The sequence below is a fragment of the Syngnathoides biaculeatus genome, chromosome 12 (genome assembly GCF_019802595.1).
Source record: "Syngnathoides biaculeatus isolate LvHL_M chromosome 12, ASM1980259v1, whole genome shotgun sequence".
Classification (NCBI taxonomy): Eukaryota; Metazoa; Chordata; class Actinopteri; order Syngnathiformes; family Syngnathidae; genus Syngnathoides; species Syngnathoides biaculeatus.
The window spans coordinates 4233988-4258771 of record NC_084651.1 but is presented as its reverse complement, the minus strand read 5'-3'; the positions used below and the strand labels follow the sequence as shown (position 1 = coordinate 4258771).

The 24784-nt window shown below is 49.4% G+C and overlaps 1 protein-coding gene across 1 annotated transcript in view; it reads left to right on the top strand.

Annotated features, from left to right (window-relative positions):
- Positions 1–21393, top strand: part of ccdc172 (coiled-coil domain containing 172) — a 119203-nt gene extending 97810 nt beyond the window's left edge. Inside the window, exon 10 of the transcript XR_009797506.1 lies at positions 20891–21393. The gene's annotated coding sequence lies outside the window, so the exon portion shown is untranslated. The remainder of the gene's footprint in view (positions 1–20890) is intronic.
- Positions 21394–24784: the final 3391 nt, after the last annotated feature.

Sequence of the window (24784 nt, the reverse complement as noted above, 5' to 3'; positions counted from 1 at the left end):
GGTCAAGAGAATGTTTTGTTGGGAGTGAATCAGATGTGTGTGGGTGGGGGGGGGGGGGGGGGGGGATTAGTAATCATGTGTATTGTTGGCGTTTTAAATAGCGCGCCTGTTATTTGCTCGATGCTTTTCATACCAGGTCATATCGTCACGCTCGAATGGAATGTATACTTTTTCACTATAATTGGGTCCATGTATACAAGATGCAAACGGCCGAAACGAGTTTCCTCTGTCGGGTGTCCGGGGTCTCCCTTAGAGGTAGGGTCAGAAGCGCATTTGTCCTGTATGACCCTGTTTCCGGAATAAACCACATTGAACATGATGCCTCTCCCTCGAAATCCTGCATTTGGGTCCGCCCCTGCACCAGAGGTTCTCGACGGAAGCTCGGTCATCCGGGAGGGGCTCAATGTCGAGCTGCTACTTCTCCGCATTGAGAGGAGCCGGATGAAGTGGCTGGGGCATCTGATTCGGACGCCTCCCTGGTGAGGTGTTCCGGGCATGTCCCACCAGAAAGAGACCCCGAGGACGACCCGGGACACGCCGGAGAGACTATGTCTCTCGGCTGGCTTGGGAACGCCTCGGGATCCCTCTGGAAGAAGTGGCTGGGGAAAGGGAAGTCTGGGTATACCTGCTGAAGCCACTTCCCCCGCGACCTGACCCGGAAAAGCGGTAGATAATGGATGGGGTGGGTCCATTTAGCCTTTTTTGTTGAAATGCTTTTTCCTGGGTGGCACGCTGGCTCAGCTGGTAAGGCGTTGGCCTCACAGTTCTGAGGTCCCAGTTTCAATCCTGGCCACACCTGTGTGGAGTTTGCATGTTCTCCCCCGTGCCTGCGTGCCTCAGAGTCATCGGACCTTGCTTTATGTTGAATCTTATGTATGAATCTCGCCTATAGCCAAGCGATTTTGTGCCTCTGCCTATATTGGACTTGTTATTGGTATTCGACCTTTGTTTAGAATAAAACCACACTCAATATCATGCCCTCGTCTCGGACTCCTGCATTTGCCCCCGGGCTGCTTGCTCATGGCAATCCCAGCTGTCAACGGGCAGGAGGCAGGCTACACCCTGAACTGGTTGTCAGCCAATCGCGGGGCACATCGAGACAAAGAGCCCCACTCACAATCACACCTAGGGGCAATTTTTCATGTGTCCAATTAATGTTGCATGTTTTTGGGATGTGGGAGGAAACCGGAGCGCCCGGAGAAAACCCACGCACAGACCCGGGGAGAACACACAAACTCCACACAGGCGGGTCCGGGATCAAACCCGGGACCTCAGAATTGTAGAATAAGAATACCCCGCCTCCTGCCCGGTGACAGCTGGGATAGGCACTCCCCGCAACCCTCATGAGATAAGCGGAAAAATGGATGGATGTTTATTCAGGTCTGTCCTTGATTCAACCTACCTGAAATTGACCAGGTAGTCGGTTATTTTTGTATGAAGCCGCCATTTTTCGGAGAATTCCAAGGCTCGGACTTGGACTCACTCGCACTTCAAGGCCTACTATTATGGGATGTAGTACGCCGAGCGTGGCATTCGTTCGCTCGTCACCGTTTAAAATTTGGATTACGTTCGTTTTTTGGGGGGCTGAAGTTTTTCCGGGTTTCCATTTGACTTCTTTGACATTGCGAATACGGTCGCTCGCGTCGAAGGGCAAAAACAACGGCGCATACAAATGGGAAAGCGGCTAAGCTCCTGGCAGGTATGCGCAGTATAAATAGAAGACGTCGGAAGTGTACCGTAGCTCGGGAAGAGGTCAGCGTGGAAGCAGCTGCAGGCGGGAAAATGTTGCTGCTGGTCTTATCGCCTTAAATTATTCCCAAAGGACAAGAAAACAAACAGCATGTGGGCGGATTTGCGGACAACAGCCGAAACTCTCACTTCCTGTGGATGCACTCGTACCGGCGGCATGTATTGCGAGGAGCGGGGGGGGGTCGCTTCTTCACAGATCTTTTTCCGTTTGGATTCGGCCGTGCTTTGAGGGCTCGCCGAAGAGTCCGCCTGAGAACGGGATGGTCGAAGATCTGCACGGACAAGATGTCGTCCTCGGTGTTTGTTATGATTCACTTCAGTTAATCTGCGTGCCGATTGGCTATCGCTGAGTTCCAGGTCACCATCGCAGTGTGCGATTTGGACGTCGTCGGTGTGGCCCACACGCGTAAAGATAGTCACCGTAATTTCCGGCCTACAGAGCGGACCTGGTTATAAGCCTCCCCCAGTACATCTGTAAAGGAAATACCATTTGGTACATACACACGCCGCAGCTGTGCAAAAGCCACACAAGTAAAAGTGCCCACATTGAAACGCGAGATATTTACAAAGAAAGACGGTACGCAGAAAGAGTTTTCAAAGTTTTAATACCTTAGCTTAGCTTAACAGAGCAACAACACGGCAGCACGAACAAGGCTGGTAAAAGAAAAAAAACAGCATACCGGTTTAAAAAAAAAGGTTAGCACGGCAGCTACACAGTAGCAACACGGCACAGCACTAACAGGGCCCGTTAAAAAAAAAAAAAAAAAAGGAAATCACGCGAGCGCGATGCTAATAGGTCCGGTTTAAAAAAACATACCGGTAAAAATCACAGAGACACGACAGCAACACAGCAGCAACACGCTAGCAAGCACTAACAGGGCCCGTTAAAAAAAAAAAAAAAAAAAAAAAGGAAATCACGCGAGCGCGATGCTAATAGGTCCGGTTTAAAAAAACATACCGGTAAAAATCACAGAGACACGACAGCAACACAGCAGCAACACGCTAGCAAGCACTAACAGGGCCCGTTAAAAAAAAAAAAAAAAAAAAAAAAAAAGGAAATCACGCGAGCGCGATGCTATAGGTCCGGTTTAAAAAAACATACCGGTAAAAATCACAGAGACACGACAGCAACACAGCAGCAACACGCTAGCAAGCACTAACAGGGCCCGTTAAAAAAAAAAAAAAACATACCTAAATCACTGAGACGTGGCAGTAACGTAGCAGCAACATGATAGCACGACGCTAACGCTAGCGCGGCGCTAACAGGGCCCGTTAAAAAAAAAAAACTAAATCACGCGAGCGCGATGCTAATAGGTCCGGTTTAAAAAAACATACCCGTAAGATCACAGAGACACGACAGCAACACAGCAGCAACACGCTAGCAAGCACTAACAGGGCCTGTTAAAAAAAAAAAAAAACACCTAAATCGCCGAGACGCAGCATTAACACAGCAGCAACACACTACCGCAACGCTAACGCTAGCCCGGCGCTAACAGGCCCCATTAAAAAAAAAAAAAAACATCCCTAAATCACTGAGACGTGGCAGTAACACAGCAGCAACACAGTAGGGTGGCGCAAATGCTAGCGCGGTGGTAACAGGGCCCGTTTTAAAAAAAAACATACCTAAATCTTTTGAGATGTGGCAGTAATACAGCGGCAACAAGCTAGCGTGGCGCTAATGCAGTGCTGACAGGGCCGGTTAAAAAAAAAAAAGCCTACCAGTAAAAATCACAGCGACACGACAGCAACACTGCAGGACCACGCTAGCACAGCGCTAACACGGCCGGTTTAAAAACAAAACAAAAAACATACAGGTAAAACTCACTTCCTCTGCACATATATTCCACCAGTCTCACTCTTACCTTTTCCGCTCGAGTGCAGAGTTACAAAAAACTTACAAATTAGCCGCGTCACCGCACAAGCCGCAGAGTTGAAAGCACGTAGGTCGGAAATTACGGTACTGGCTTACCTCCCTACGAGCAACCCAACCAGCTAAGAAAAGTACCTGACGCAAGCGACCTAGCAGCCGCTACTTTCTCTGCTGCTTTTATTAGCTTGTAATTACGCTACGTAACTCAGTGCTGCCCCCACAAGGCGTGGCACAGTGCGCTATTACACCAAAGGCACGCAACTCTAAATTCGGCCTTGCCAGTACGGAGTAAAAACCTTTACTGCAACGTGACACTTCCTTCCGAGTGCCTCTTTCTGACGACACTGTGACACGAGCTCTTGTGTCTTCTCGCGCCGCAGGCTGACGGATCTCAGCGGCACACCCGTCGGCTTCTGGCTGAGACAAAACGGTGACGTGAAGCGGGCCAGACTTCCCGGAAAAAAAGATTTTTGTTCCGCTTTCACGCGGAGCGAAAAATAGAGCTGCAGCAGCGTGCGAGGGCGGAGGCGGGGGGCGGGGGGGGGGGGGGGGGGGGGGCGCGAGAATCTCCTTGCTCATTGGCAGCGCAGCTGATTGGGGAGCGTTGCGTTCGGGTGGGGCCGGACGCGGGAGCGACGGAGGAATAGCGGCGACATCTTGCAACATCTGGCTACGCCTCGACTGCTGCTGATTCCGCTAACCGACGGCGGAGGAAATCCGCCTTCTTGGAGACCGAACTCGCTTTCGAACGGACACCACGTAGCGCACGGAAAACCCGCGGTTCCAGGTTCGAGGATTATGCAATTCCTGCCCCCTCACCCGCTCAAAAGTATCTCTTCAAGTCGTGTTTGTTAAGTCAACCTGGCAGTAGTCCAGCCATGCGTTTTCTTTGCCGCTTATCCTCACGAGGGTTGCTTGAGCCCATCCCAGCTGTCAACTGGCAGGAGGCGCGGGGTACACCCTGAACTGGTCGCCAGCCAATCGCAGGGCACATTGAGACAAACACTCGCACTCACAATCACACCTACGGGCAATTTAGATTAATAATTATTAATAATTTAGAGTGTCCGATTAATGTTGCATGTTTTTGGGATGTGGGAGGAAACCGGAGTGCCCGGAAGAAAACCCACACAGACATGGGGAGAACTAGAAACTCTACACAGGCGGGGCCGGGATCGAACCCGATACCTCAGAACTGTGAGGCTAACGCTTTACCAGCTAAACCACCGTGCCGCCACATTATTTATTTATTTCAAATCCCCCTCTCAAAAAGATGAAGCCCCAATTCAACTGTACAGGTTGTATTAATATATAATAATAATAATAATAATTATATATATATATTTTTTTTTTTAATTGTTTTTTTTAGTTTTTAAATAACAAAAATCTGGCATGTAACCGGGGCATTTCAAGACATTTATGTTTTTTTTTTTTTTTTTTAGGATGGCTCTGGTTACTTGTTACACCCTGAACTGGTCGCCAGGCAACCGCAGGGCACATCGAGGCAAACAGTCGCACTCACAGTCACACCTACGGGCAATTTAGTGTCCGATTAATGTTGGATGTTTTTGGGATGTGGGAGGAAACCGGAGTGCCCAACCGGAGAAAAGCCACGCAGGCACTGGGGGGGAACACGCAAACTCCACACAGGCGGGGCCGGGGGATCGAACCCGGGTCCTCAGAACTGTGAGGCCAACGCTTTACCAGCTGAGCCCACCGTCACCGCCAACAACAACCAATCAGAGACTGACGAGGCGTCAATCATTTCTTGCGCAGTTGCTTGTGGCCGCACACGTTGACTGGCTAGTATTGGGCTTCAGGAGCTTTGCTGAAACTATGGCGGGATAGCCATCCGTCCATTTTCCGAGCCACTTATCCCCACAAAGGGTCGCAGAAGGGAGAATATTTCTCGAAAACAATGTGCACATTTTTTCCAAAAATATTTTCAAAAAGTTCATAAAACGCGCTTTATATTTAGGTATGGATGAAAAATAAAAAATACAATCATATTGTATAGTCATTTACAGCTCTATAGTGTTTAAAAATATACATATTGAAATTATATTTGATGTCCTATGTTACACACTTATATATATTACGGTAATGTGCGCCCCCTTAGCACAATGATGATTATTAATGATTTTTTTTTTTTTTAAAACAATACAAGTACAGACCTGACAAAATATAAATACAGATAATTCCTAAAATTTTGAGCATATGAGTGGCAGCAAATTGGTGGTGCGCGTTGTACATTGGTAGAAGGGTCAACTTTGGGGGTGCGCATTACACTTCATGACGTATTATACACGAGAAATTATGGTACCTCTGGAAAATGAAAAATGAATTAATAATGGCCATAATAAAGACCAGCCGTCGTTCAAAATGTGAGTTGAAAGAGACACGTGAGGCAACGCGGTGGAGTTCTGAGATGCTAAGGTCCAAGGTTAGACACCTGTGAGCTCTTTTAAATTGGGGGGGGGGGGGGCGGGGGGCGGGGGGGTTAAAATAAAAACCCACCTCGCACGTGTCCTTGAAGCGGAAGAATATCGCACATATTTGTGCATCACGCAGCTTGAAAGGAAAGCGAAAAGACGAAGTAGCAGTTTACGTGACAGTGGAGGGAGGGAGGGAAGGAAGGGGTGGGGGGGTGGTGAACGGGTGGTCCGGGGATTGGGGGGTGCGGCGGGGGGGCTCCCGCGCGTCTCCCTCGCACACGACAACAACTTGACAAGATTTCCTATTTACAATATTTCTCATATTTGTCTTGGTGTGACAGCGTCGGCCTATTTGCATGCACCCGACGGCGGTTTTCACTCTGACTCCTCAATTCCTATTCTGATCCTTGCCTCGCGTTTCCGACCGCCCCCCCCCTCCCCCACGAACGCCCCCCCCTTTTTTTTTTTTTTTCTTTATCACCCCCGTCATCCTCCAGACGCACAACATTTAAATCCCCCTGCGCTGGGCTGTGTGTGTGTGTGTGTGTGTGAACATATTCCAGACGCTTCACACTTGGTAACCAGGGAACACAAGAAAGTCGCAGAGGATGGAATGAGGGTTGGGGGGGGGGGCAGGGGGAGGGGGAGGGGGAGGATGCTGCTGTGAGAGGAGGAAGAAGAGGAATAGAAAAAAAAAAAAAAAAAGAAGGCAATAACGTGAGGAAAACAAGGCCGCACGCTCGGTTTCAGGCTGGTCGGCCACCAGCCGCTTTTATTCACCGCACGCGACGCAAACGTGACTTTGCGCCTTCCATTTTTGACGATCGGCGTGGCGGATGATTTCGCCGCGCCAAATTGTCTGGGATGGTAACGTCCGCGTGATTCATGACGGCAGGGATGAGCCAAAAATATAGAATTGTTTTTTTTTTTTTTTTTCCCGCAGAAATCATATTTTTGTCCGTTTGCTCTTTTGGAAAAAAAAAAGCTTCCCAATCTAATTATAATAATAATAAAAATGTCCTTCTTTTCCATCTGACAATTTATTCGATAAACAATTTTTGGGGGTATTTGATTGATTGGTGAGGGCGGCAAAGCGTTGGCCTCGCAGTTCTGAGGTCCCGGCTTCAATCCCGGAGCCGCCTGTGTGGAGTTTGCATTTTCTCCCTCGTGTCTGCGTGGGTTTCCTCCGGGTTTCCTCCCACATCCCAAAAACATGCGACATTCATTGGACATTCTAAATTGCCCGTAGGTGTGACTTTGAGTGCAACTCGTCTGTTTCGGTGTGCCAGCGTGTACCTGCCTGCTACCCGTTGACAGCTGGGATAGGCTCCAGCACTCCCCGCAATCCTCATGAGGATAAGCGGCAAAGAAAATGGATGGATGATTGGTGAATGGGTGTGATGATTTTTTATCACATAATACTCGAAGTACACGAAGGTCCCGAGCAGTAAATGTGAATTGCACAGCTGAATTTGTCCATCCATCCATTTTCTTTGCTGCTTATCCTCACGAGGGTCGCACGGAGTGCTGTATCTTATCCCAGCTGTCAATGGGCAGGAGGCGGGGTACGCCCTGAACCGGTCGCCAGCAAATCGCAGGGCACGTCGAGACAAACAGCCGCAATCACAATCACACCTTGGGGCAATTTAGAGTGTCCAATGTCGGATGTTTTTGGGACGTGGGAGGAAACCGGAGCGCCCACCCGGAGGGAACCCACGCAGGCACGGGGGGAGGACGCGCAAACTCCACGCAGGCGGGTCCGGGATCGAACCCGGGACCTCAGAGCCGTGAGGCCAACGGCTTTACCAGCTGAGCCCAGCCGTATTGAATATTTCCCATTTTCAACTCTCGCAAACGTGTTTCTCGCCGAGTAGATAACACACCGGGTTACAATTATGGGTATCATGGGCCACCGGCGGGGATCCCGGTGACGCCACGGGGCTCTTATCGGAACTCACAATGAGCTCGAAGTGTGCCTGCGAGTGTTCTTTCTTTCTTTCTTTCTTTCTTTCTTTCTTTCTTTCTTTCTTTCTTTCTTTCTTTCTTTCTTTCGGTGTGCCTTTGCTTGAGCGAAGCCCTGGCGGGAATTTGAAGCAGGAAAAAAAGAAAAACTAGCTCAGCTTTGCCGCACACACCCGACGTTCGACTCCATTTCGTGACTCAACCAGCAAATCATTCATCGGTTTCCCAAAAAATTAAATGATATTTTTAAAAAGTAGCTTTCAACGCTGATATCTTGGGAAAAGGAAAAATGTCCTGGCAGAAAATCATCAAAGGTGGTTTGCTTTGTTTAATTATTGACACATGGAGGATCACATGTAAAACGGTGGCCTCACAATTCTGAGGTCCCGGGTTCGATCCCAGACACGCCTGTGTGGAGTTTGCATGTTCTCCCCGTACCTGCGTGGGTTTCCTCTGGGTGGCCACTCCGGTTTCCTCCCACATCCCAAAAACACGCAACATTAATTGGACCCTCTAAATTGCCCAAAGGTGTGATTTTGAGTGCGACTTGGACCCAAATGCAGGACTCCGAGACGAGGGCATCATGTTGAGCGTGGAAGCACTCCCCATGACCCCTCGTGAGGATAAGCGGTGAAGAAAATGGATGGACCACTTCAGGGTTTGCCCCACCTCCTGCCCGTTGACAGCTGGGATTGCCATGAGCGAGCTGCTCGGGGGCGGACCCAAATGCAGGACTCCGAGACCAGGGCATGATGTTGAGCGTGGTTTTTATTCCAAACAAAGGTCGAATACCAATAACTAGTCCAAAATCGCCAGCGGTACAAAAACGCGTAGGCTGTAGGCAAGATCCAAAAACATAAAACAAGGTCCAATGACTATGAGGCAACACGCCCCTTACAGGAAGTACTCCCCACGACCCCTTGTGAGGAAAAGCAGCTAAGAAGATGGATGAATGGATGGATTATTTACACATTTGAGTTTGATTCTCAAGCAGACAAATGCCCATCAGCAGCTCACGATTAATCTCGATCGAATAACGTAGCAAAAATATAATAATAATAATAGTAATAATCGTAATCATATTCGCAAGAGATGCTAACGTTAAAATGTATCCTCGTTAAAGGCAAGTTCTGCTCCAACCAACCAACGTGAGGAGCCAGCTTTCGACACGAACTGAGAAATTGTACGTCAAGCTACCACGATTAAAAGGTCATAAATTAGATAGCGTGATTATTAATTTAAATAAAGCAACAAATGGAAAATGACTTGATTCAACACCGGTGCGACACGATCATTTCATCCGAACATTCGTACGGATTTCCTGCTGAAAAAGTAAATCCGGTGCGCCGGGTTTCCCGCTCGCGCAGCGGCTCGGCATTCACGCAGATTCGGCGGCGGACGTCATTTTTGCCCAGAGAATCATTTTTCTTAACAAGTGTGCTGATGAGCACCGCTGCCGGCGTTAATGTGACATCACCTTTTTGAAAACCGGATCAGCGTGAAAAACGCGAAACAGATTGCGTCCTTCATACCGCAAAGTCGACAACCGGCCAGTACCAGTCGTGGGCCGGCGGTTAAGATCATTGTCTGCCACCGTGGGCGACCTCGGTTCGACAAACCCCCGACTGGGTCATCCCCGGGACTCGGACCATCTCTCTGATTCAAGGGCTGTCCTGTCCTCGAGCAAGGCACAGAAACGTGAAACTGCTCGCCCACTTCGCGCGCGTTCATGATGACGGCGGACGCAGAACCAAGGTGAGGTGCAGAGCGCGAGGACCGTCACGGGAGTTCATCTTGACGGTGGACGCTTGCTCATAAATCTGCGTTCGCCCCCGTCCTTGGTTGTATTTCCTGCCCCCGCGCTGCTCGCGATAAACGTCTCAGAGGTTTTGCTCCACATTCCGACTTTGGCTTTAGCTCAGCCGGTGAGTCAGTCAGTCACTCGGTTCGTTTAAGTTGGTGAACTAGGTACAGTAGTTTGGTCATTCAGTCGGTTGGTTCACTTGGTCTCATTACTCAATCGGTTTTTCGCGGTTGGGAGGGAGTAACAAACACCGTTAGGTCATTCAGTTGTTTGTGTAGGAAGGTTGGGTGATTGGGGGTCTCAGTCCCTTAGTCAGTCCGTCAGTGAAGCTGTTCGTACAGTTTTAGGACGGTTTGGGTACTTAGGTCGGTCGGCATTTAGTTGTTCCAGTCAGTTCTTCTGTTCCTCTTCGGCAGTTCCATCCACCCATCCATTTTCTTAGCCCCTTAGCTGCCAGGGCGCAGTCCGCCTATCGTCCAAAGTCAGCTGGGACTCTCGTGAGGATAAGCGGTTTTGGAAAAAAGGGCTGGGATCGTTTCTGTGAGGTTCACGTTTTTTTGTGTTTTAAAGCAGCAGTCGCCAACCCGTTGAAACCGTTTTGTACTTTTATGGTCCCGACCGAGACTCCCGACTCTCTAGCGGCCCCTGAAAAGTTGCTCCGGCACCAGTTTGGAAAGGAAACGTCATTAATCCGTTCCAGTTGTCCAAATTAAACAGCTAACATTGTTGTAATGTCTATTTACTGACAAAAATAGCAATCTATATTATTAGCCTTGAAAAAACATAAAATCATGATATAATTGAAATGAAAGTATTGAATCATTTTTTGCTTTGTGCTGGTCCTGGTGCGCACGCCTTGGCCACCTGGGGGCAGTATAATACAGATACAGGTATTGACGGACTCGCTCACAACTCCTCAGTTAGCTGCAGTGATACGAATCGTTCCATCCATCCATTTTCTTAGCCGCTTATCCTCATATAGGTCACGGGAGTGCTGGAGCCTATCCCGACTGTCACTGGGCAGGAGGCGGGGTACACCCTGAACTGGTCGCCAGCCGATCGCAGGGACAAACAGCCGCACTCACAATCACACCTACGGGCAATTTGAGTGTCCAATTAACGTTGCATGTTTTTTTATTATTATTTTTTTTTTTTGGGAGAAAATCGGAGTTTGGAAAAGCACCCTCCGAGGGACAGATCGCCCGGGAAGGAGCAGGACGGGACGTGAATCACGGCTCCCGGGTGACGTAACTCCGCCTCCCCGACTCCTCCGGCTGCGTGGATTATAAATATGGATTTATGTTTTGTTTTGGTGAGCAAACAAACAAGCGAGGAGATGTTTGTGGCCGCCGTCATTCTCCGTTTGCTCCTGTCACGACGCTTAAAATCTACGCATCGCCGGCCGGCGCGGGAATCTACCAGAAAGGTCAATAAATATGGGAAATAATAAATAATATGGAGCTCACAGCGCTCGAGCAGTTTGTCAAACTGACTTCTGAACTGGCGAGCAGAGCGAGGAGGTCAAGATCCAATAAGCGGTGGCCGGAACCCAAAAGAAAAAACAACCCTAGGACAGTCGAAGCAATAACGGAACGGAAATGACTCGCAACGGGATTCAAAACCCGCAGCGGTTTTCAAACGCTCTGCATAGAAGAAAATCCAAAATAATCAAAACACAACGTGAAGAAATCAAACGTGCCGGCATTAATGCTCACCGGGGGTCGCAGGGTCGCCCGTGGGGCCACGTTGACTCACGACTTTGACTCCTTAAAGGTCCACTGTCATGAAATGCATGATTTTTAGTATGTTATTAATGAAAAAAAAAAATGGCATGATTTTGTAACTCTCGCCGTGAAAATCCTCTCGAGGGATTTCTTTTCGAGAAGAAGCGGGAAGTGACGTGCAGGGCGGGAGCGCAGTCAAGCGGACTCGTTTGTTTCCATTAGTTTTACCTGCGGGAACTGAGCTCGTTGTTCCTTCGCGCTAGCCAAAATGCCGGCTCGTTGTATTTGCCGGGTATTGCTCGAACACACGTGAGGATGGATTCGCTATTTATACTTTTTGAAAAAAGACCCGGTTCGTCGTGAAAAATGGATTGCACAGGCGCAATTATTTTTGATCCTGTATGACCCTGTTTGCGGCATAAACCACATTGAACATTATGCCTCTGCCTCGAAATCCAGAGGTTCTTGACGGAAACTCGGTCATCCGGGAGGGACTCAGTGTCGAGCGTCTGCTCCTTCGCATTGAGAGGAGCCAGATGAGGGTGTCCGGGCTCTCCCTTCGAGATAGGGTCAGAAGCTCATTCATCCTGTATGACCCTGTTTCCGGCATAAACCACATTGAACATTATGCCTCTGCCTCGAAATCCAGAGGTTCTTGACGGAAACTCGGTCATCCGGGAGGGACTCAGTGTCGAGCGTCTGCTCCTTCGCATTGAGAGGAGCCAGATGAGGGTGTCCGGGCTCTCCCTTCGAGATAGGGTCAGAAGCTCATTCATCCTGTATGACCCTGTTTCCGGCATAAACCACATTGAACATTATGCCTCTGCCTCGAAATCCAGAGGTTCTTGACGGAAACTCGGTCATCCGGGAGGGACTCAGTGTCGAGCGTCTGCTCCTTCGCATTGAGAGGAGCCAGATGAGGGTGTCCGGGCTCTCCCTTCGAGATAGGGTCAGAAGCTCATTCATCCTGTATGACCCTGTTTCCGGCATAAACCACATTGAACATTATGCCTCTGCCTCCAACTCCTGCATTTGGGACCGGAGATTCTTGACAGAAGCTCGGTCATCGGGGCAGGGCTCAGTGTCGAGCCGCCGCTCCGCCGCATTGAGAGGAGCCCAGATGAGGTGGCTGGGGCATCTGATCCGGATTCCTCCCTGGTGAGGTGTTCGGGGCACGTCCCACCGGAAAGAGACCCCGAGGACGACCCGGGACACGCCGGAGAGTCTCTCGGCTCGCTCGGGAACGCCTCGGGATCCCTCCGGAAGAGCTGGAGGAAGTGGCTGGGGAAAGGAAAGTCCGGGTATCCCTGCTGAATCTACTTCCCCCGCGACCCGACCCGGAAAAGCGGTGGATAATGGATGATGGATGGATGGATGGAGGGATGGATGTCTTGTTTTTCATGTCACAAACGACACTTTCCCTCCACTTCTTTTTGTCGCCGTTGTCGCAATCGGGAGCGCCATCGTGTTGCGCAATCACTTCCCTCTAGTGCGAATCCACTTCCTCCTTTTCAAGCCCACACAATAGCCGCGTAAGAAGGCTCCACTAAACAGACTCGTTATCAACTCGGGATGCGGCGGCGGCGGCGGGTAACAATGGGCGAAGGGGAAAAATGAGAAAGTTCCAGATAAAGATCTCCAAGCGAAGAAACATCAAAAAGGCTTTTTGGGTTCCGTGTCATTGGAGAGATGAGATAACCGCAACGACCTTTGTGAAAAACGCACCTCTTGGATCGAGGAGGGATTACGCATTCCCCCCCCCCCCAAAAAAAAATCCATCCATTTTCTGAGCCGCTTATCCCCACGAGGGTCGCGGTAGCGCTGGAGCCAATCCCAGCTGTCATCGGGCAGGAGGCGGGGTCAACCCTGGACTGCTTTCCAGCCACTCGCAGGGCAGGATTTCCCCAGTAATCTGAACGTTAATTTCAAATTGGAATGCCCCAAAAGTGAAAGGAAAAGGTCCAAAGTAAGAAACAAACTTGATGTCATCTCTATTTCAATTTTTCAATAATTTTGCCCAAATGTATTCACATTTTTCACCGGCTGTCATTGTCCAAATATTTTTACATAAACGCCACATGTTCTTATTTTGCTTGCTGTATGTGTCCCAATACTTTTGACCACCCCCCCCAAGCCGCTTATCCTCACCAGGGTCAATACTTTCATCTGAATGCTTTTTCTCCAGTTTTCACCTCTTGTATGGCTGTCCCAATGCTTTTGTATACATTTATTCACTTAGTTTCATTTTTTTAAATTTTTGCTTCCCGTGTGTGTGTTCCACTACTTTTGTCCCTTTGTGTTCCAAATTCATTTCATTCAAAATCCACGTTTTATCCGCCCGTTCAACTCTTTCAAGTGTCCCAATTCTTTTGTCCCGCGCTTCGTGTCGCCCGAGGGCGCACGTCGGGACTCGCACCCGCGCGCGTTTTATCGGCGTCGTCGTCGCGCGCCACGCTTTTTCTCGTGAGATATCATCTGACGCTTCTTTGACGCTATCGGAGGGCCGGGCGAGATGTCGCGACGGCGTTCGGCGCTTATCGCGGCCTCTTGGGCGAGGGCGGCCGTGGATGACGGCGCAGATTACGCCGAGGCCGCCGTGTTCAAAATGGCTCCCGGGCCGCGACGTGAGCAGAAGTGCGCTCTTCAAATGTGTCCTCGTGATACAAACCCAATTCCGACAAAGTTGTGACCTTGCGTTCTTCTTCTTTTCGTTTCGGCTTGCATGCAACATTAATTGGACACTCGAAATTGCCCGTAGGTGTGATTGTGAGTGTGGCTGATTGGCCGGCGACCAGTTCAGGGTGTACCCCGCCTCCTGCCCTTTGACAGCTGCGATGGGCTCCGGCGCTCCCAACGACCCTCGTGAGGATAAGCGGCTAAGAAAATGGATGGATGGATTTCAATGTCAGGCGGCACGGTGACCCAGCTGGTAAAGCGTCGGCCTCACAATTCTGAGGTCCCGGGTTCAATCCCGGAGACGCCTGTGTGGCGTTTGCACGTTCTCCCCGTGCCTGCGTGGCTTTTCTCCGGGTGGGCACTCCGGGTTTCCTCCCACATCCCAAAAACACGCAACATTAATTGGACACTCTAAATTGCCCCTAGGTGCGATTGGGAGTGCGGCCGTTTGTCTCGATGCGCCCTGCCATTGGCTGGCGACCAGTTGAGGGTGTACCTCGCCTCCTGCCCGTTGGCAGCTGGGATAGCCTCCGGTGCTCCCCGCGAACCTCGTGAGGATAAGCGGCTAAGAAAATGAATGAATGGATATAAATGTGTGGCGGCACGGTGACCCAGCTGGTAAAGCGTTGGCCTCGCAGTTCTTAGGTCCCGAGTTCAATCCCGGACCCGCATGCATGCCTGCGTGGGTTTCCTCCCACATCCCAAAAACACATTAAACATTAATTGAACACTCGAAATTGCCCGTAGGTGCAATTGTGATTGCAGCCGTTTGTCTCGATGTGCCCTGCGATGGGCTGGCGACCAGTTCAGGGTGTACACCGCCTCCTGCCCGCTGACAGCTGCGATAGGCTCCGGCGCTCCCAAGGACCCTCGTGAGGATAAGCGGCTAAGAAAATGGAAGACGCATCGATGGATAGTTTTTATGACTGAGAGAAGACGAAGCGGCGAAATGAAAACTTGCTTTTTTTAGCCCAGCTGCTGAAAAATGGGAGCAGGGGGAGGAAAAAAAAATGTCGCATTTATATTTTTAAAGTCCTTGCACTGCAAAGTGATTTTTCAAGACTTCCGGACGTTGTTGGTGTGTACCAAAAACTTCCCCCGTTTGCGAACGCGTCCGACAAGTTCCCGAAAGCCAAGAAGTCAACTCGCAGTCGACAGCAACGTTGCTCATTTCATTTTTTCCCCCCCCTCCCCCTCCCACTGCCAAAGGTCAGGGCAGCTTTCCCAGCATGCACCTCTGCAGCCGCAATGGAGTTTTCTTCCCACATCGCGGCCATTGTGTTCTCCCGATTGTGTTTTCATGCCTCCCGCTTTGAGTCATCGCCCGAAGTGTGATCGAGTGGCGACGAGATGATTGACGCCCGCGCGCGCTTGAAGGAGGAAATGCGGCTTGCGATGCGTTTGATGTTGTGCTCGTGAAAACCGGTTTCACGCTGGAAGAAGAAGAAGAAGAAGAAGAAGAAGAAGAAGGAGAAGAAGGAGGACTTTGGCTTGGGGTTAGGCTTAGTTGTTGTTAGCTTCGCTGATGGTGTAACGGGACGCCTCGGTGTAGCAGCTGGTAAAGCGTTGGCCTCACAGTTCTGAGGTCCCGGGTTCGATCCCACACCCCCCTGTGTGTGGAGTTTGCGTGTTCTCCCCGTGCCCGCGTGGGTTTTCTCCGGGTGGGCACTCCAGTTTCCTGCCACATCCCAAAAACATGCAACATGAATTGGACACCCTAAACTGCCCCAAGGTGTGATTGTGAGTGCGGCTGTTTGTCTCCATGTGCCCTGCGATTGGCTGTCGACCAGTTCAGGGTATACCCCGCCTCCTGCCCCGTGACAGCTGGGGTAGGCTCCAGCGCTCCCCGCGACCCTCGTGAGGATAAGCGGCTAAGAAAATGGATGGCTAGATGGTGTAGCGGTGGAATCAATTCCCACTCGGTGATGGTGATGGTGTCGATGCGTGCCTTGCGACTGACTGGTGACCAGTCCAGGATGCGGTCCGCCTATCGTCCAAAGTTAGCTGGGGCTCTTTTGAGGATAAGCGGCTAAGAAAATGGATGGATAGACGGTGTAGCGGTGGAATCAATTCCCACTCGGTGATGGTGTCTATGTGTGCCTTGCGGCTGACTGGTGACCAGTCCAGGGTGCAGTCTGCCTCTTGTCCAAAGTTAGCTGGGACTCTTGTGAGGATAAGCAGCTTGGAAGAACGGGTAGGCTTGTTTCATTTGCTCAAAACTCCTCAGTTAGCTGCAGTAATATGAATTGTTCCATCCATTCATCCATTTTCTTAGCTGCTTATCCTGACAAGGGTCACGGGTAGTGCTGGAGCCTATCCCAGAAGGTGGGTGGGGTACACCCTGAACTGGTCGCCAGCCAATCGCAGGGCACATAGAGTCAAACAGCCGCACTCACAATCATACCTCGGAGCCTGTTGCGTGTTTTTCGGGATGTGGGAGGAAATCGGAGAGCCCAACCGCGCAGGCACGGGGAGAACGTGCAAACTCCACACAGGCGGGTCCGGGATCGAACCCGGGACCTCAGAACTGTGAGGCCAACATTTTACCAGCTGCCCCACTGTGCTGCCTGCTACGATAATGCTAGCATTAATTTTGATTAAAAACCGCATTATATTCACTGCCGAAATAATTAATTTTTTGTACTTCATTGCGAGGAGTCCCGCAAGGCTCAATGCTAAGCCACCGTGCCGCCCGAACCGAGAATAATAAGAGCAGAGAATAAAGAGCCTTTGTGCATTATTTTTTTTGTCAGGCTGTGGGAAAAAAAAATGAAAAAAAAAAAAATGACAGCCCAGTGAATCATTTATCATGTCCAAAATTTAACAACAAAGACACACAAACAAACGCACACACACTTAGTCGCGCCCTCGCACACGAGCGAGCAGATCGAGAATTGCGCTCATGATCATAACGTTTGCGCGAATACGACGGTCAGGATCTCGCAATCCATTTTCTTCATAAACTCGTCCACGAAAACGAAACGTTTGTCCCCCGTGAAACATTTTTGCTGCATTGAAATTTAAATCCGGTCACCTCGCGGGTCCTTCTCGTGGATTTCGGGCGTCACCGTTCGTTTTAATAATGTTCATCTCGACACTTTTTGGAATAAATTTATGCCCAGACAAACACAAAACCGCCGTCAGGAAAGTCAGCGGCTGTCGGCAAAGGCGAGCGTCGGCGCGCGGGAAATCGGCGGCGGATGAGCGGTCTTGTGCTCTCTGCTTCATCTCTCGTCGGTTCGAATCCCGGCTTGCGTGGGGGGATCGTGTCGGGTTTTCCGGACAGGGTGGTCCAACTCCCAAAAATATGCGATCGTTCGATGAATTTCATTTTGGTTCACGCCGTCGAGTGCTTGTCTCCTCCGACCGTGAAGGTCGCAGGTGTGATCCCCGCTCCCGAGTGTTCTCGAGCAAGGCATTAACTCCCTTTGACTGGCCTGAAGGAAGAAGGCCAATTGAGTGAAACAACTTGTAAAATAAATACGTGTAAATTTCAGGCGGCACGGTGGCGCAGCTGGTGAAGCGTTGGCCTCACAGTTCTGAGGTCCCGGGTTCAATACCAGACCCGCCTGTGTGGAGTTTGCATGTTCTCCTCGTGCATGCGTGGGTTTTCTCTGGGTGGGCACATCCCACATGTGAGGGCGGCCATTTGTCTCCACATGCCCTGCGATTTGCTGGCGACCGGTTCAGGGTGTGCCCCGCCTCCTGCCTGTTGACAGCTGGGATAGGCTCCAGCACTCCCTGTGACCCTCGTGAGGATAAGCGGCAAAGAAAACGGATGGACGGATATAAATGTCAGGCGGCACGGTGGCGCAGCTGGTAAAGCGTTGGCCTCACAGTTCTGAGGTCCCGGGTTCAATACCGGACCCGCCTGTGTGGAGTTTGCTTGTTCTCCCCGTGCCTACGTGGCTTTTCTCCGGGTGGGCACTCCGGTTTTCTCCCACATCCCACAATAATTGGACACTCTAAATTGACTCAAGGTGTGAGTGTTACTGTCTCGATGTTCCCCGTGATTGGCTGGCAACCAGTTCAGGGTGTACCCCGCCTCCTGCCCGTTGACAGCTGGGATAGGCTCCGGCACTCCCTGTGACCCTCGTGAGGATAAGCGGCCAAGAAAATGGATGGACGGATGTAAATTTCATTTTGTTCTCCCTCCAACACGGAGCTATCGTGTCGCCTTAACTAGCCAACAGATAAACGACGTTTGCTACAGAAAGCCTTCCGCGGAATGTCGTCTGAAGCGATGATGCTTTCTGAAGTCAAAGTGTGGTTGTCATGGTGACGCCTCAGCGCGTTTGAGTCATCTGACCTTGATGGACTCCGGCGGAAATAAAAACGAGACGCAAGCCCGTTGATTGGACTCTTCGCATAGCACGCAGATGCGACGCCCACGCACGCAGGCGTGCTCATTCGGATTAGCATGAACGCTTCACGCTAACGCAAACGGCGACGGTGATCGGTGGGCTTGGACTCCAGCGCTGCTGACCTTTGGGGAGAGAAGTGGGATTGCGTCCTGGACCGGTCGCCAGACCATCGATCAGTCCCAAGACAAATGATTGGTGTCGGGTCATCGGTAAACGTGAAGGCTTGTATTTCCAGACATCCATTTCCTTCGCCGCTTATCCTCATAAGGGTCGGGGAAGTGCTGGAGCCTATCCCAGCTGTCAACGGGCAGGAGGCGGGGCACACCCTGAACTGGTCGCAAGCCAATCGCAGGGCACGTAGAGACAAACAGTCACACTCGCAATCACACCTAGGGGCAATTTAGAGTGTCCAATTCATGTTGCTTGTTTTGGGGATGTGGCAGGAAACTGGAGTGCCCACCCGGAGGCACGGGGAGAACACGCAAACTCCACACAGGCGGGTCCGGGATCGAACCCGGGACCTCAGAAATGTGAGCCCAACGCTTTACCAGCTGAGCCCACTGCGCCCCCTGAAATTTAAATGTATTGATTTATTTTATAAGTTAACTCAACTGGCCTTCTTCCTTCAGGCCTGCCAAAGGGAGTCAATGCCTTGCTCGTGAACACTCAGTCGCGGGGATCACACCTGCGACCTTCACGGGCCGCCAGGCCTGTATTTTTCAAATTGAAATGACATTAATGAAAAATTAAATTACATTTTAAATTAGTCAATTAAAATGTATTAAATTTATAAAATATAATTAAATTAAATTAAATTAAATTAAATTAAATTAAATTAAATTAATTAAATTAAATTGTAATTGTGGAAATTTCCAAAAGCAGCTGTCATTTAATGATACATTTTCTCACAGTTGATTTAATCAGGTCAGCACGAGGGATCAGCTGGTAAAGCCTTGACCTCACAGTTCTGAGGTTCCGGGTTCGATCCCAGACCTGCCTGCGTGGATTTTCTCCCACATCCAAAAAAAAACAAAACAAAAAATAATATCAATAATTTACTTGTTGGCGGCACGGTGGCGCAGCTGGAAAAACGTTGGCCGGTTCCGGGTTCAATCTCCCCGTGCTTGCGTGGGTTTTCTCCGGGTGGGCACTCCGGTTTCTTCTCACATCCCAAAAACATGCAACATTAATTGGACAGATTAAAAATCGCTCCTATGTATGATTGTGAGTGTGGCTGTTTGTCTGTCTTATGTGCCCTGCGATTGGCTGGCGACCAGTTCAGGGTGCACCCCGCCTCCTGCCTCCAGCACGCCCCGCGACCCTTGTGAGGATAAGCGGCAAAGATAATGGATGGATGCATGGATGGATGATTTAATCAGAATCATTCTGCAAAAAAATGGATTACAATGATATAAATCCACGTGAGAGGGTGCAACGATTTGGACGGCGCCAGCGGTCGGATCGCGAAGGTCACTTAGGGGACAAACAGGAATAATGAGGAATGAGTGGGGGTGGGGGGTCACGGAGGGGGAGGGGGGGGGGGGACGCTCACCACAACAAAGAGCGCGTCGCTTAACGAATGAAAGAAAGGCCCAAACGAGGTTTTTCCTCTGCAAACGTGTCAGGGGATTGTCTCCCCCTCCCCACCCCTTTACGATTCCAGTGGCAGCATCCTGCTTTGTTTGAAGTCCAAAAGTCCTTGCGGGTAGAAAAACTTCCTGCTCATCCTCAAGACTTTCCCCGGTGTAGCCAGCGGCTTCTTCGTCGGCCTGACGCACAAATGTTCTTTTTATACTTCTTCTTTTTTTTTTCTCCTTCCGGGAGGGAAAAGGGGGTGGGGGGTGGGGGGGGCGATTATGACACGATGACGGCGGCTTTTGTCTGGGTCGCTCGAAGAGCGGCTGAATCGAATGGAACGTTCCCGGGGCGTTGGCGGCTTTCGATCGCCGGCCTCATAGGTGAACCTGGACATGTTTGCGTGTGTGTGGAACAGCGGCGCAGTGTTGGCCTCACAGTTCTGAGGATCCGGGTTCAATCCCAGCCCCACCGTGTGTGCAGGAGATGTTGGCGGCCTCTCCGAACTCCACTGCTGACGCCTCATTTTCTGGTTACGTTGCTCAACTTTGAACTATTTGGTGCTAAAAAGTCGCGAAATGAAATTAAAAAATAAAAACAATAAAAGCATAAATTATGGAGGAAAATCAGGCTCCTCCTTTAAAAACTTATATTTTGTCCAAAAGGAAACTCTGACATACTGGCGTAACGTGGCAATTTGCTAAAATAATCCATCCATATTCTTTTCTTAGGTGCTCATCCTCACGTGGGTCGCTGAAGTGCTGCATCTTATCCCAGCCGTCAACGGGTAGGAGGCAGGGTACACCCTGAACTGGTCGCCAGCCAATCGCAGGGCACAAGGAGACGGACAACAGCCGCACTCACAATCACACCTAGGGGCAATTTAGAGTGTCCAATAATTGTCGCATGTTTTTGGGATGTGGGTGGAAACCGGAGTGCCCGGAGGAAACCCAACGCAGGCACGGAGAGAACATGCAAACACCGCACAGGCGGGTCCGGGATTGAACCCGGGACCCCAGAACTGTGAGACCAACGTTTCTGAGTTTATCCACCTTTCCACCTGCTAAGATAATGCTAGCGTAAATTGTGATAAAAACTGCAGTATATCCATCCAGCCATTTTCTTTGCCGCTTATCCTCACGAGGGTCGCCGGGAGTGCTGGAGCCTATCCCAGCAGTCAACGGGCAGGAGGCAGGGCACACCCTGAACTGGTCGCCAGCCAATCACAGGGCACGTAGGGACAAACAGTCGCACTTACAATCAGATCTTGGGGCAATTTAGAGTGTCCAATTAATGTTGCACGTTTTTGGGATGTTGAAGGAAACCGGAGTGCCCATCCGGAGAAAACCCACGCAGGCACGGGGAGAACATGCAAACTCCACACAGGTGAGTCCGGGATTGAACTCGGGACCTCAGAACCGTGAAGCCAACGCTTTCCAGCTGATCCGCCGTGCCGCCTTGCTAAGATAATGCTAGCGTTAATTGCGATCAAAACCGCATTATATTGACTGCTAAAACAATTCCTTTCTTAGTACTTCATTGTGCGGAGTCCCACAAGGCTCAACGCTTTGACCATGATGTTTTCACAGAAGTTACAATAAGCGTGTAGCCGACACACAAATCCACGTCGTTATCGTTATTGTGGTTCACTTCCAGTTGACATCGTGAGACGGCGCCGAGCGAGGTTAATATCATGAAAAGGTCATTATGCTATCATAAAAAAACACTCGGGGGGGAAAAAGTCTTCTGGGTTAATGCAGGGCCTCCCACGTGTTACGTGGCCCGCGGCGTATGATTGCAGACGTGGTTTTGAACGCCTCCCGCAGCACGGGGAGGAATTAGCGGCGTCGGGGAGGGTGACCCTTCTCGCCGAGCTAATGCGAACACCCTCCACTCGCGTGGGATCTTATTCGTGCTTGTGCGCGTGTGTGATTAATAACTTTAAGGTGGTTCCCGCGGTCAACAGTCGGTTTGTTTCCATGCCAACTGAACGAAATTTGACGGCTGATTTATTTATTTATTCTTGTTTTTTTTTTATATGTCAGACAAGATTGTTGATTAAATTCATATTGATCCAAGACTGAATGTGCGAGGGGGAAGTCACAAATCCAATTTTCAAGGAGCAATTTGACATCTATTGATAATAATGATGATATATGCATATATATTTTTTTATATGTTAAGTGGTATTTATGGTTAAAAAAGGCAAAATCCAGATTGTGGCTATGCGGAATATAAAGTTTATGCTCATAAAAGTATAACCCAGCCCAACAATTTGGATGGAAAACATGACTGAACGGGAATAATCTCATTATTCTCTTTATTGCTGTGTTTTATTGAACGATTGTGCAATTCTGAAATGTATTACAGTTTAATTTGAATGCCATAAAAAACAAAAATGAACATTTTCAGCCGGATGGCGGACATCTTTAAAATTCCGCCAGCGTTTAAACTTAACTGAGCCGAAATGCGGACGCGAATAGCTGAGGACGGTTTTCTGTGGTGCGTATGAAATCATATTTGGGGAATATGCAGAGTTCGATTGGGATATTTGCATGTATTCATCCATTTTCCAAGCCGCTTATCCTCATAAGGGTCACAGGAGCGGCTCTCCCAGCTAACTTTGTGTGAACTGATGTGCGTGTTATAATTTTGGATACATGAATCTACAAAGAATACACAGAAATGTATTGTGGGGATCTGGGAATGCACAGAAATATGGTGAATATCAAATTTGATCTATTGAACACTTTTCATTGATTAAAATGCCTTAAAAAATGAAGATGGCAAGAAATATGCAAATGCTCGGAGTGTATGTATAGATTAGTGCCACCAGGATTTGAATTTGAAATGCCGCAGAAAACAGGATTTGAATTTGAAATGTAAATTGATCGCATTTTCAATAGTTGCTCCAATTGGCTGTCTAAAATTCACGGTCTGTCCCACAAGGAAGAACAGCCAGCCAATCACAGCCGCGCTTTCTTCGTCACGTGACGTCACATACTAAGAAAGCGGAACTGGATTGGCTTGGCTGTTCGGTTCTGACCTGAGGTAACCCCTGCCTGGTGGCACAGACGGCGAATTTTAGACAGCGAATTGAAGTGTTAACATTGAAAAGTTACACTGAAATATAACCATTGAAAATATGATCACTTTACATTTCAAAATCCAAATCCTGGTGGCACTAATCTACTTCCAAAAGATTCAATGCGGATTTGGTGAGCACGTTTCATTGGCCCGTGAGCCCGGAAGTGAACGCGGCGACCCGGAAGTGTCCCGTGGAAGGTAAAAAAAAAAAATGGAGTAGAGGTACAAGGATCTTGGATTTATGGACAGGACTCGATGAGGAATTGTGACGGAAATGTGAATCCGCATCCCGAAATCGTCTTCTTCATGTTTGGATTTTGGGGACCAGGTTTTCAGCATGGAATGGTAAAGAGCCAAATTTCATGGATTTTTGTCAAGGCCATTGATCTGAAATGATGAAATATTGGTATATTTTGGAAATGTGTGAAACTTCAAGCCTTTTCTGGGTTGAGATAAACAACTTGTTCCAGTCTTGCGGGTGCACCCAATGGTGATCCTTCAGGTCCTTGCGCCAGTTTTGGTCATCAGCGCTCGAAAACGGCTGTCGATGGCGGATTATGCTAACGACGCAAACTGTTTGTGGGGAAATCGCACAACATTTCCGGCTTGTAAAAGTTTCAAAGCGGAACGACGATTGCGTGCCGGGCGACGTTTAGGCGCTTCAAGCGATTCAGTTCAAGTTCGGCGTCAGTCCTCCGAGCCGCCGTCGCGACTTCAGCAATCGCACTCCTCAAAAATGGGACGCCATGACAGTTTTGGGCGCATCATTTCTGTTCAAGTCTACCGTGAAATTTGTGGCGCATCTTGCGGATTGGGCCTGATGCAAGGGTTGCACGAGGTTTCAGACTCGCACACGTCTGCGCGCCGCGTGCAGTCGACTCTATGAGATGACTCCAGTCCGTTGCCAAATTTCATTTTATTTATTGTTTTAATCTTGAGTTTGTTGTCTGCTTCTGTGGACAGGTTTCCAATCACGCCATCTTGTGTGTCATCGAGGTCAAAGATCACAGGTGATAGGTGAAGCGTGAAGTTTTTTTTTTTTCAATCGTTAATTTATCCGATTGCTCCATTGGTGGTGACACACAAGATGGCGTCATTGGAAATCTATCCATTATTATTATTATTATTATTGTATATCAAAGATGATTCGTGCACTCACAGGCTGCAGCGTTTGCACAATGGTCACTGCACTGGACTATTCGATATACTATACTAGCCATCCGTCCATTCATTTTCTTTGCCGCTTATCCTCACGAGGGTCGCGGGAATGTCGAAGCCTATCCCAGCTGCCAACGAGCAGGAGGCGGGCTACACACCTGAACTGGTTGCCAGCCAATCGCAGGGAACATAGAGCCAAACAGCTGTACTATACTATACTAAGCTGTACTATAATATACTGTACTGTACTGTACTATAGTATACTATAGCCGCCCCGTAGCTCAGTGGTCACCAAAAATGGATCGATTTAATTACTGTATGTACTTCCTGTCATCTAAGAGAAGAGGATTTTTTTTTTTTTTTTTTGTCCTGTCTGTCAT